This window comes from Somniosus microcephalus, unplaced genomic scaffold (assembly GCF_052327205.1).
Source record: "Somniosus microcephalus isolate GS21.2 unplaced genomic scaffold, FLI_Smic_1.0 unresolved_chr1, whole genome shotgun sequence".
NCBI lineage: Eukaryota > Metazoa > Chordata > Chondrichthyes > Squaliformes > Somniosidae > Somniosus > Somniosus microcephalus.
The window spans coordinates 159,681,942-159,693,801 of record NW_028225179.1 but is presented as its reverse complement, the minus strand read 5'-3'; the positions used below and the strand labels follow the sequence as shown (position 1 = coordinate 159,693,801).

General features: G+C 49.9%; 2 protein-coding genes across 2 annotated transcripts in view; one reads left to right on the top strand and one right to left on the bottom strand.

Annotated features, from left to right (window-relative positions):
- LOC147096368 (zinc-binding protein A33-like) overlaps positions 1 to 11,860 on the bottom strand; it is a 766,539-nt gene that overhangs the window by 296,009 nt on the left and 458,670 nt on the right. The gene's annotated exons all lie outside the window — the stretch shown is intronic.
- Positions 1 to 11,860, top strand: part of LOC147096378 (zinc-binding protein A33-like) — a 68,787-nt gene that overhangs the window by 16,271 nt on the left and 40,656 nt on the right. The window lies entirely within an intron of this gene.

The window sequence follows — 11,860 nt, the reverse complement described above, 5'->3', positions numbered from 1 at the left end:
ATACTTTGGCTCCAATAAAAGTTGCTAATTTTTTTCAAACTGACTACAGGCTGCACTGTTTAAAGGAAAAGGTTACATATCCTTTCAGTCACAAATAAACATTTCAATGAAAACAGCAAACACAACATTTTACGTGTCAATAAAATGAAAAATTTAACAATTGCACGATTTTCCCCCTCGCATCTGCAACTGAGGTTCCAAGGAGGTGCATTGCGCAAGAGGTCATCGTCGTAAGTATCCTCACACTGTTCCCTTTCGGGAACTGTATGAAGTGGTGGAAGGATTTCTGGCCACGTTAACGCTCCTTCCATGACCATAACCATCTTCAGACCAGCCATTAGGGTGGTTAGTCCTATGGCGCGAGGGTTTTACGGGCTCCCACAACCCATCTGAGGGGGGGGCCACCCACACCCGCGGACGCAAGTATCCCGCTGGATGTCCACCCAGAATTTATAGTTGGAGCTCCGACTCCACTTGCCGGGACTGTCTGGAGCGGGGTTCGAAACCCTACTCCTTCTGGCCCAGCGGCGGGGATGCTTACCGCTACACAAAAGGCCCACTCCACGCAAAAGGTGACACCCATACGTTTCCTGCGCCTTTTCCCTCCCCGCAACTGGAGCCCTATGCTGCCACTTGAAAGACCAAGCTATCATCTGTCCTTTTTGCGGCGCCTTTGACTTCTCATTACCAATGATGAGCAGGCGCTGCGCATCCACCTCGTTGAGATTGCTGAGGTCATCATCAGTTCAATTGTGAGTTCTTTTAATGCCGTGAATTGTGCTCATTCCAGCCATTTCACGTTGCTAATCGGAGTGGGCCTTTGGCGTAGCGGTGGGATCCCCGCCGCTGGGCCAGACGGGGTAGGGTTTCGAACCCCGCTCCAGACAGTCCCGGCAAGTGGAGTTGGAGCTCCGGCTCTAAATTCTGGGTTGACATCCAGTGGGATATTTGCGTCCGTGGGTGTGGGTGGCCCCCTAACTCATATAGGTTGTGGGAGCCCGTAAAACCCTCCCACCATAGGACTAACCACCCTAATGGCTGGTACAAAGATGGTTACGGTCACGGAAGGAGCGTTAATCACGGCCAGAAATCCTTCCACCACTTCATACCGTTCCCCAAAGGGAACAGTGTGAAGACACATACGACGACGACGTTGCTAATTAAATAAATGGAATGAAAAAAATGCTTTCAGGGCTTTTAAAAGTCTTTAAATTGCTTTAATTTTATTTAAAACTACTTCAGATTCTTCAAAATAATGAAAACGGTTTTAAAAGTTTATAAAAGTTACCAAAAGCTTCATAAAAATACCAAAAACCTATTGAAAATGCTGCTCTGCATTTAAAAATGCTTTGCAGCTTGTGAGAAACATTGGGGGCGTGTCCTATTAAAATGAGACCTCAAGGGGCGTGTCTCACTTGCACTGCGCGCTCCAGGCTTCGCGCTGGCTGTACTCCTGGGCGGCGTGATGTCAGACGCTGCCCGGGAGTCATCATTTTAAAACAGGAATTCCAGGCGTCCCTGAAGCTCAACGGCCGGCGCGTCGGCTAAGTGCACATCGGGGGCTTGCACGCGCGGCAATCCCCCGATCCTAATTTCTGCCCCAACGTTTCAGGTTGATGACCCTTCATCAGAACTCTTCTCTGAAATAGTGCCTTGGGATCTTTTACATCCACCTGAGAGAGCAGACAGGGCCTCGGTTTAAGGTCTCATCGAAAAGACCCCTCCGACAGTGCGGCGCTCGCTCAGTACTGCACTGGAGTGTCAGCCTAGATTGTTGTGCTCATGTCTCTGGAGTGGGACTTGAACCCACAACTTTCTGACTCAGGAAGCGAGAGTGCGGCCAACTGAGCCACTGGCTGACACTGTAATAAAAACAAATACTAAAATAAAAAGTAAAACCGACAGCAACTCCATCCCAGCCCTTTCTCATCACTGCCCCACTCCTTTACATTAAAAAGCAGGTATAAGTTGTGCTCTCAAAATGAGGACATTCCTCAGTTCATCAGCACTATTAGTGATGAGAAATACACAAACTATCTCTCTTCAAGAAGACGGGGAGTTTGCAAATCTTCGGTTTAACGGGCTGAATGTTCACTTTTACTGCGGTGCGGGCTGTAAAACGGGCGGCCGATCCGCTAACGCCTGTTGTGGTAAAAATTATAGTTCACCACAGAGTGTTTGACGTTCCCCTGCAGTTGATTGTAGTGCCACTTTCAGCCAGGAGATGGGGATGGCGAAATAACAACAGAAAATGCTGGAAATACTCAGCAGGCCAGGCAACATCCGTGGAGAGAGAATCAGAGTTAACGTTTCGGGTCGAAACCCTTTTACAAAACTGGAAAGAAAAGAAAATAGATCGAAGGCAGGGCTGCGATAGAACAAAAGAACTGAAAGAGACATTAAGATGTATTGAAAACCAGACGAGATGGTAATGCACATGCGCGGACTCTCGGCTGTCAATCAACCAACAGCCAGAAGAGGTCGCTGGTGAGGCCAGTGAAGAAAGAAAGATTTGCATTTATATAGCGCCTTTCACCACCACCGGACGTCCCGGGGCGCTTTGCAGTCAATGAGGTGCTTTTGGAATGTCGTCACTGTTGTAATGTAGGAAACGCGGAAGTCAATAATCGCACAACAAGCTCCCACAAACAGCAATGTGATAATGAATTGAGGGATACACATTGGCTAGGACACCGGGGATAACTCCCCTGCTCTTTCCCACATTATAACAGTGACTGCACTCCAGGAGTGCCTTGTTGTTTGTGGGGCACTTCGAGACGTCTGCTGGTCATGAAAGTGCTGTATAAATGCAAGCCTATCTTTCTCAAAATAGTGTCATGGGATCTTTTACATCCACCTGAGAGAGCAGACAGGGCCTCAGTTTAAGGTCTCATCCGAAAGACGGCACCTCCGACAATGCAGCACTCCCTCAGCACTGCACTGGAGTGTCAGCCACATGGCAGCTGTCTCTCATCCTGCCAGTACACTTCACACCTAATCTGAGCCGCCTTTTGTCTCCACTGGCCTATTACCATCTCGTCTGGTTTTGAATACCTCTTAATGTCTCTTTACCTCTTTTGTTCTATCGCAGCCCTGCCTTCGATCTATTTTCTTTTCTTTCCAGTTTTGAAAAAGGGTTTCGACCCGAAACATCAGCTCTGATTTCTCTCCACGGATGTTGCCGGGGCTGCTGAGTTTTTCCAGCATTTTCTGTTGTTATTTCGGATTTCCAGCATCTGCAGTATTTTGCTATCGATGGAGATGGCGAGCTGTACAAAGAGCTGTAAAGTTTTACAGTGCAGTATCACCACCTGCTGGTGGAAACCGGTACTGAGGGAATATCAAAAACTGCAAATGCTGAAACACTCGGCTGATCAGACAATTCAGGCAGGACCTTCCTTCAGAACTGAAAGACAATGGGATCAGAAAAAAGAATGGAAAATAAACACGAGCCTAGAATTCCCTCTTCCGTGCTCCTGACACACACCGAGTCCCTGTCGGGAAAATCCGCATTCAGGGTCTGTCCAATGTTCAAAAAAGCACAGGTTGTGATTGTGGAATTTCCCAATATGGGCTCTTGCTGTGTGTCAGGAGAGCAGAATTCCAAAATCTGGGCCTGTATTCCGGGTACAGAGAGAAGATTAATCAGTTAAAAAATCTCTGAAGCGGTTAGAGTCGTACAGTCATAGAATTATACAGCACAGAAAGAGGCCCTTCGGCCCATCGCGTCCGCGCCGGCCATCAAGCCCTGTCTAATCTAATCCCGTTTTCCAGCATTTGGTCCGTAGCCTTGTATGCTATGGCATTTCAAGTGCTCATCCAAATGCTTCTTGAATGTTGTGAGGGTTCCTGCCTCTACCACCCTTTCAGGCAGTGAGTTCCAGATTCCAACCACCCGCTGGGTGAAAAGGTTTTTCCTCAAATCTCCTCTAAACCTCCTGCCCCTTACTTTGAAACTATGCCCCCTTGTTATTGACCCCTCTACTAAGGGAAAAAGTTCCTTTCTATCTACCCTATCTATGCCCCTCATAATTTTGTACACCTCAATCAGGTCCCCCCTCAGCCTTCTCTGTTCCAAGGAAAACAACCCCAGCCTCTCCAGTCTCTCTTCATAGCTGAAGCGCTCCAGCCCGGGTAACATCCTGGTGAATCTCCTCTGCACCCTCTCCAAAGCAATCACATCCTTCCTATAGTGTGGTGACCAGAACTGCACACAGTATTCCAGCTGTGGCCTTTACAGCGTTTTGTACAGCTCCATCATAACCTCCCTGCTCTTATATTCTATGCCACGGCTAATGAAGGCTAAGTATCCCATATGCCTTTTTAACCACCGTATCCACCTGTTCTGCTGCCTTCAGGGATCTATGTACATGCACACCAAGGTCCCTCTGATCCTCTGTCTTTCCTAGGGTCTTACCATTCATTGTGTATTCCCTTGCCTTGTTAGTCCCTCCAAAATGCATCACCTCAGACTTTTCAGGGTTAAATTCCATTTGCCACTGTTCCGCCCATCTGACCAACCCGTCTATATCATCCTGTAGCCTGAGGCTTCCCTCCTCACTATTTACCACCCCACCAATTTTCGTGTCATCTGCAAACTTACTGATCATACCTTTTACATTCACATCCAAATCATTAATGTAGACCACAAACAGCAAGCGACCCAGCCCCTCTGCCTTCTGCCACTCAGCCAGTTTTGGATCAAATGTGCCAAGGTACCCTGGATCCCATGGTCTCTTACTTTCTTGACCAGTCTCCTATGCGGGACTTTATCGAAAGCCTTACTGAAATCCATGTATACCACATCCACTGCACTACCCTCATCCACACACCTAGTCACCCCCTTGAAAAATTCAATCAAATTGGTCAGACATGATCTTCCCTTGACAAAGCTATGCTGACTATCTCTGATTAATCCTTGCCTCTCCAAGTGGAGACTAATTCTGTCCCTCAGAATTTTTTCCAATAATTTCCCTACCACTGATGTTAGGCTCACTGGCCTGTAATTCCCTGGTTTATCCTTACTACCCTTCTTGAATAATGGTACTACGTTAGCTGTTCTCCAGTCCTGTGGCACATCCCCTGTGGCCAGAGAGGTTCTGAAAATTTGTGTCAGAGCCCCTGCAATCTCCTCCTTTGCCTCACACAGCAGCCTGGGATACATCTCGCCCGGGCCTGGGGATTTATCCACTTTTAAGCCTGCTAAAACCGCTAGTACCTCCTCCCTCTCGATGCTAATATGTTCAAGTATATCACAGTCCGCCGGCCCGATTTCTATGTCTACATCGTCCTTCTCCATAGTGAACACAGATGCAAAAAATTCATTTAAAACCCCACCTACATCTTCTGGCTCCACACACAGATTGCCACTTTGGTCCCTAATGGGCCCTACACTTTCCCTAGTTATCCTCTTGCCCTTAATATACTTATAAAACACCTTAGGATTTTCCTTTATTTTGCTCGCCAGTGTTATTTCATGGCCCCTCCTCGCTCTCCTAATTTCTTTTTTAAGTATCCCCCTGCACTTTTTATACTCCTCTAGGGCTTCCTCTGTCTTTAGTCACTTGTATCTGCCAAAAGCCCCCCTTTTTTCCCTAATCCATTCTCGTATATCCCTTGACATCCAAGGTTCCCTGGGCTTGTTGGTCCCACCCTTGACCTTTAAGGGAACATGTTGCCATTGTACTCTCTCAATTTCCTTTCTGAAAGACTCCCATTGCTCCGATGTGGATTTTCCTACAAGTAGCTGATCCCAGTCCACTTTGGCCAGATCCTGCCTTATCATATTAAAATCGGCCTTCCCCCAATTTAGAACATTTATTCCGGTCCATCTCTGTCCTTTTCCATGACTACCTTAAATCTCACTGAATTATGGTCACTGTCACCAAAGTGCTCACCTACTAACACTTCTACCACTTGCCCGGCCACATTCCCTAGAATTAGGTCCAGTACCGCCCCCTCTCTTGTAGGACTTTCTACATGCTGGCTCAAAAAGCTCTCCTGGATGCACTTTAAGAATTCTGCACCCTCTAAGCCTTTCACACTCTGACTATCCCAGTTAATATTGGGGAAGTTGAAATCCCCCACTATTATTACCCTATTATTTGCACACATCTCTGAGATTTGCCTACATATCTGTTCCTCTAACTCCCCCTGACTGTTTGGGGGCCTATAGTACACTCCCAGCAAAGTGCTTGCCCCCTTTTTGTTTTTAAGTTCTACCCATATGGCCTCATTAGAGGAACCTGTTAATATATCATCCCTCCTTACAGCAGTAATTGACTCCTTAATTAATATTGCGACACCCCCTCCTCTTTTACACCCCCCTCTGTCTCGCCTGAAGATTCTATACCCTGGAATATTGAGCTGCCAGTCCTGACCCTCCCTCAACCATGTCTCCGTGATAGCAACAATATCGTACTCCCATGTGTTCATCAACACCTTCAGTTCATCCAACTTATTCGCAAGACTCTTTGCATTAAAATAAATGCCATCCAGCCTTGCCCTACTCCCTTGTGCCATTACATAGTTGCTGAAGACATGAAATTTATTTCCAGAGGGTGCCTGGGAGATACTTTGGTCAAAAGTGAATGGAAACTAGTTACTGGATTATCCTAGGCAGCGCCCTAGGTATGTGTCAGACCGTTACTTCACCCCTTGGTCCTGGATTTGAAACAAACAACAACAAATTGCATTTATATAGCACCTTACACACAGTAAAATGACCCAAGGCGCTTCACAGGAATGTTATCAAACCAAATCTGATACTGAGCTTGGTCAAAGAGGTAGGTTTAATGTAATGTCCATGTAATGTAATTAGCACCACAGTCACTCGGAGGAATGTCAGGGTTCGATGAACAGACTGGGACTATCTTCTTGTTCAGTATTACTTCTTTGTACTGGATGTTTAATGCATAATAAACCTGTTTTACTGATACACAATATACCTGGACCCAGAGTGCTTTGTGTAGTCACGGAGAAATTATTCTAAAGAGCTTTTAAAAGCGACATCATCCCTCAGTCTTCTCTTATCTAGAGAAAAGAGCCCCAGCCTGGGTGTTCTCCAGTGACTCCTCCCGCTGGACGTGGCCATCAGGTGAGGACACAACTGAGCTCAGCTCTGCTGTTCCCGAGACTGGAGTTAGTGCCTTCAGGAGAAGAAGCGAGGAAATTGAGGTTTGAGGGACTTCTACAAAGAAAGCCACATTATAACAAGGCGATTGGCTGTGCTGGTGCTCAGCTCACTGTGCCACGGTGCTCGCTGCACTCCACACATGGTGATCTCCCAGCCTGAGCTGTGCTGCCCTATAAGCTGGAGTGAAATCTCTTTTACAGCCCTCAGTGCATTGAGAAATATTGTGGTTTTCAACTTATTTTTTTCATGAGTAAGCTCTGTCACTGTAGTGTTGCAAATTCAGTTGCCCCCTTTTCGCCCGCCCCTCCAGTGCCACACATCTGTTCCCAGCTGATGGGGCTCACTGGCAAACTGTTCCTACCGGATATAAAACACAAAGTGCCGGCAACGCATGGCAGACCAGTCAGTATCTGTAAAGAGAAAAGAGCCGATTGATGGTTTGAATGTGAATCTTTTCATCAGAACTCGTGATGAGGCGTTATACACCTGAAACACCTTTTCCAATTCAGGTTTATTGTATTAGTAGATTCTGTTTTTTATATTATTGTTCACACCAGGTCTCTGCTAATACGGAAATGTAAACTGCTTCGAGCAGATACAGAAGAAGAGAGCACCTTTGTTTCATTTCTTTACCTCCCTGCCTGTGCTGGGACACGTCTTGGCTCTGATGTGAGCTCCCTGTTTCTGCTGGGATGCTGATTGCCTCTGCTGTGTGCTTCATGCATCTGCTGGAATACACCCTGGTTCTGCTGGGAAACTCCATGCCGCTGTGTGATTGATGCTCCTTTCCTCTCTTCTTTACCTGCCTCTGTTGGCCTGAGTAAGATCTGGATCTCAATGTGTGGCCAACAACAGTGCCCGTGAACTTTCTTCCACTACATCCACGGGTATCTTGCTCCTGACAGACCAGTAAGCAGCGCCTGAACTTCCTGCTTTAGAGTTTTTGTCTGACAACATTTTTGTTCTTTTCGTTCGCTTTGTTTGTATTGTTAGATTAATGAATGTAATAAAGATGGCGAGACTGCTCTAAAACCACGTGATCGCTGGCTGGATGCAAATTCATTACGAACATAAAAAATCAATGAAGGAATTCTGGGGATAAATTGGTTTTTGGGCAGTAGTTCAAAATGTCCAGCTAAGTCCAGAATGAGGTGTGAACTGCAGGAATAAACAGAGGAAATGCTGGAAATCCTCAGCAGGTCAGGCAGCATGTGTAGGGAGAGAAACCGAGTTTCAGGTCGATGAGCCTTGGTCAGAACTGCAGGAAGCCGGTGAGCTCGCTGCCTGTAATGTGGCTCCACAGCCGGAAGGTGGCGCTCCATGGCCGTGTCTCCGGTGGATTCCCGCGGTCCGGCTCACTCGAGCTGCTTTCCCACCGCGGACCATTGTCCACACTTCCCCAAGGCCCGCCAGCTTCACTCGCTCTCAGAAGGAACCGCATGAAGGTTCCGTCAATGACCAATTCCTGAGTCTGTTCCGCGACCCGTCTGCGTGCCATTCACAGGCTGAAATAGAAGAGCCCGGGTCCAGTGACAATGACCTGGTCATTGGCCCGAGAGCCTGTCACTCAGTGAGGGGGCGGGTCTCTCCCGGGGGAAGCGGATTGGCCGGAGAGCCTGTCACTCAGCGAGGGGGCGGGTCTCTCCAGGGGGAAGCGGATTGGCCGGAGAGCCTGTCACTCAGTGAGGGGGCGGGTCTCTCCCGGGGGAAGTGGATTGGCCGGAGAGCCTGTCACTCAGTGAGGGGGCGGGTCTCTCCCGGGGGGAGTGGATTGGCCGCAGAGCCTGTCACTTAGTGAGGGGGCGGGTCTCTCCTGGGGGAAGTGGATTGGCCAGAGAGCCTGTCACTCAGTGAGGGGGCGGGTCTCTCCCGGGGGAAGTGGATTGGCCGGAGAGCCTGTCACTCAGTGAGGGGCGGGTCTCTCCCGGGGAAGCCGATTGGCCGGAGACCCTGTCATTCAGTGAGGGGGCGGGTCTCTCCCGGGGGGAAGTGGATTGGCCGGAGAGCCTGTCACTCAGTGAGGGGGCGGGTCTCTCCCGGGGGAAGTGGATTGGCCGGAGAGCCTGTCACTCAGTGAGGGGGCGGGTCTCTACTGGGGGAAGTGGATTGGCCGGAGAGCCTGTCACTCAGTGAGGGGGCGGGTCTTTCCCGGGGGAAGCGGATTGGCCGGAGAGCCTGTCACTCAGTGCGGGGCGGGTCTCTCCCGGCCGGAGTGGATTGGCCGGAGAGCCTGTCCCTCAGTGAGGGGGCGGGCCTCTCCCGGGGGAAGCGGATTGGCTGGAGAGCCTGTCACTCAGTGAGGGGGTGGGTATCTCCAGGGGGAAGCGGATTGGCCGGAGAGCCTGTCACTCAGTGAGGGGGCGGGTCTCTACCGGGGGAAGTGGATTGGCCGGAGAGCCTGTCACTCAGTGAGGGGGCGGGTCTTTCCCGGGGGAAGCGGATTGGCCGGAGAGCCTGTCACTCAGTGCGGGGCGGGTCTCTCCCGGGGGGAGTGGATTGGCCGGAGAGCCTGTCCCTCAGTGAGGGGGCGGGCCTCTCCCGGGGTAAGCGGATTGGCCGGAGAGCCTGTCACTCAGTGAGGGGGCGGGTCTCTCCAGGGGGAAGCGGATTGGCCGGAGAGCCTGTCACTCAGTGAGGGGGCGGGTCTCTCCCGGGGGAGTGGATTGGCCGGGAGAGCCTGTCACTCAGTGAGGGGGCGGGTCTCTCCCGGGGGAGTGGATTGGCCGGAGAGCCTGTCACTCAGTGAGGGGGCGGGTCTCTCCCGGGGGAGTGGATTGGCCGGAGAAAATGAACACAATCCTCCATTCTCTGAAACTGAAGAAAACCACTTTTGAAGATTTTGAGTTTAAGCTGCAAGAACGCGTCTGTGAAATGAAGGTGAATTCTCAGTGGGCCGTTGTGGGCTGCGCCTGTACGGGTAGCGTGTGAAGCACCCCATGCCCAGATAACAGAACTCATAGAATCATAGAAAGTTACAGCACGGAAGGAGGGCATTTCGGCCCATCGTGTCCGCGCCGGCCAACAAAGAGCTATCCAGCCTAATCCCACTTCCCAGCTCTTGGTCCGTAGCCCTGCAGGTTACAGCATCCCAAGTGCACATCCAAGTACTTTTTAAATGTGGTTAGGGTTTCTGCCTCTACCACCCTTTCAGGCAGCGAGTTCCAGACCCCCAAAACCCTCTGGGTGAAGAAATTTCCCCTCAAATCCCCTCTAAACCTTCCACCAATTACTTTAAATCTGTGCCCCCTGGTTTTTGACCCCTCTGCTGAGGGAAATAGGTCATTTCTATCCACTTTATCTATGACCCTCATAATTTTATACACCTCTATAAGGTCTCCCCTCAGCCTCCTCTGTTCCAAAGAAAACAACCCCAGCCTATCCAAAATAACAACAGAGAATGCTGGAAAAACTCAGCAGGTCAGGCAACATCCGTGAAGAGAAATTTGAGTTCACGTTTCGGGCTGAAACCCTTCTTCAAAACTGGAAAGGAAATAAAAAGATCGAAGGCAAAGCTGCGATCGAACAAAAGAAGAAAAGGAGACAATAAAAGGTATTAGAAGCCAGATGAGATGATAATGGGCCCTTGGAGACAAAAGGCAGCTGAGATTAGGTGTGAAGTGTACTGGCATGTAAGAGACAGCTGCCAGGTGAGAGAGAGAAACAAAAGGAAAGGAGGGCGGGGGGGGGGGAAAGGAGGACCCAAACAAAGGGGTGGAAAAAATTTAAAGGAAAAAAGTAATAGGGACGAGGTTATGATCTGAAATTATTGAACTCGATATTGAGTCCGGAAGGCTGCAAAGTGCCTAATCGGAAGATGAGGTGCTGTTCCTCGAGTTTACGTTGAGCTTCCGTGGAACAATGCAAGAGGCCAAGGACGGTGAGGTCCGAGTGGGAATGGAGCGGTGAATTAAAATGACAGGCGACCAGAAGCTCGAGGTCACCCTTACAAACTGAACGGAGGTGTTCCGCAAAGCGGTCACCCAATCTGCGTTTGGTTTCCCCAATGTAGAGGAGACCGCATCGTGAGCAGCAAATACAGTATACTAGATTGCAAGAAGTACAAGTGAATCGCTGTTTCACCTGGAAGGGGTGTTTGGGGCCCTGGACAGTGGGAACGGGGGAGGTATAGGGGCAGGTGTTACATCTCCTGCGCTTGCACGGGAAGGTGCCAGGCAAAGGGGAAGGGCTGTTGGGGGTGATAGAGGAGTGGACTAGGGTGTCTCGGAGGGAGCGGTCCCTACGGAATGCTGAAAGGGGAGGGGAAGATGTGTTTGGTGGTGGGATCACTTTGGAGGTAGTGGAAATGCCGGAGGATGATCCGTTGAATGTGGAGGCTGGTGGGGTGAAAGGTGAGGACAAGGGGAACTCTATCGTGGTTCCGGGAGGGAGGGGAAGGGGTGAGGGCAGAAGTGCGGGAGATAGAACGGACATGGTCGAGGGCCGTGTCGACCACAGTAGAGGGGAATCCTCGGTTGCGGAAAAAGGAAGACATGTCGGAAGCACTGGTGTGGAAGGTGGCATCGTCGGAGCAGATACGGCGGAGGCGGAGAAACTGGGAGAATGGAATAGAGTCCTTACAGGAGGCGGGGTGGGAGGAAATGTAGTCCAGGTAGCTGTGGGAGTCAGTGGGCTTGTAGTGAATATTGGTCGATAACCTATCCCCAGAGATGGAGACGGAGAAGTCGAGGAAGGGAAGGGAGGAGTCAGAGATGGACCATGTGAAGG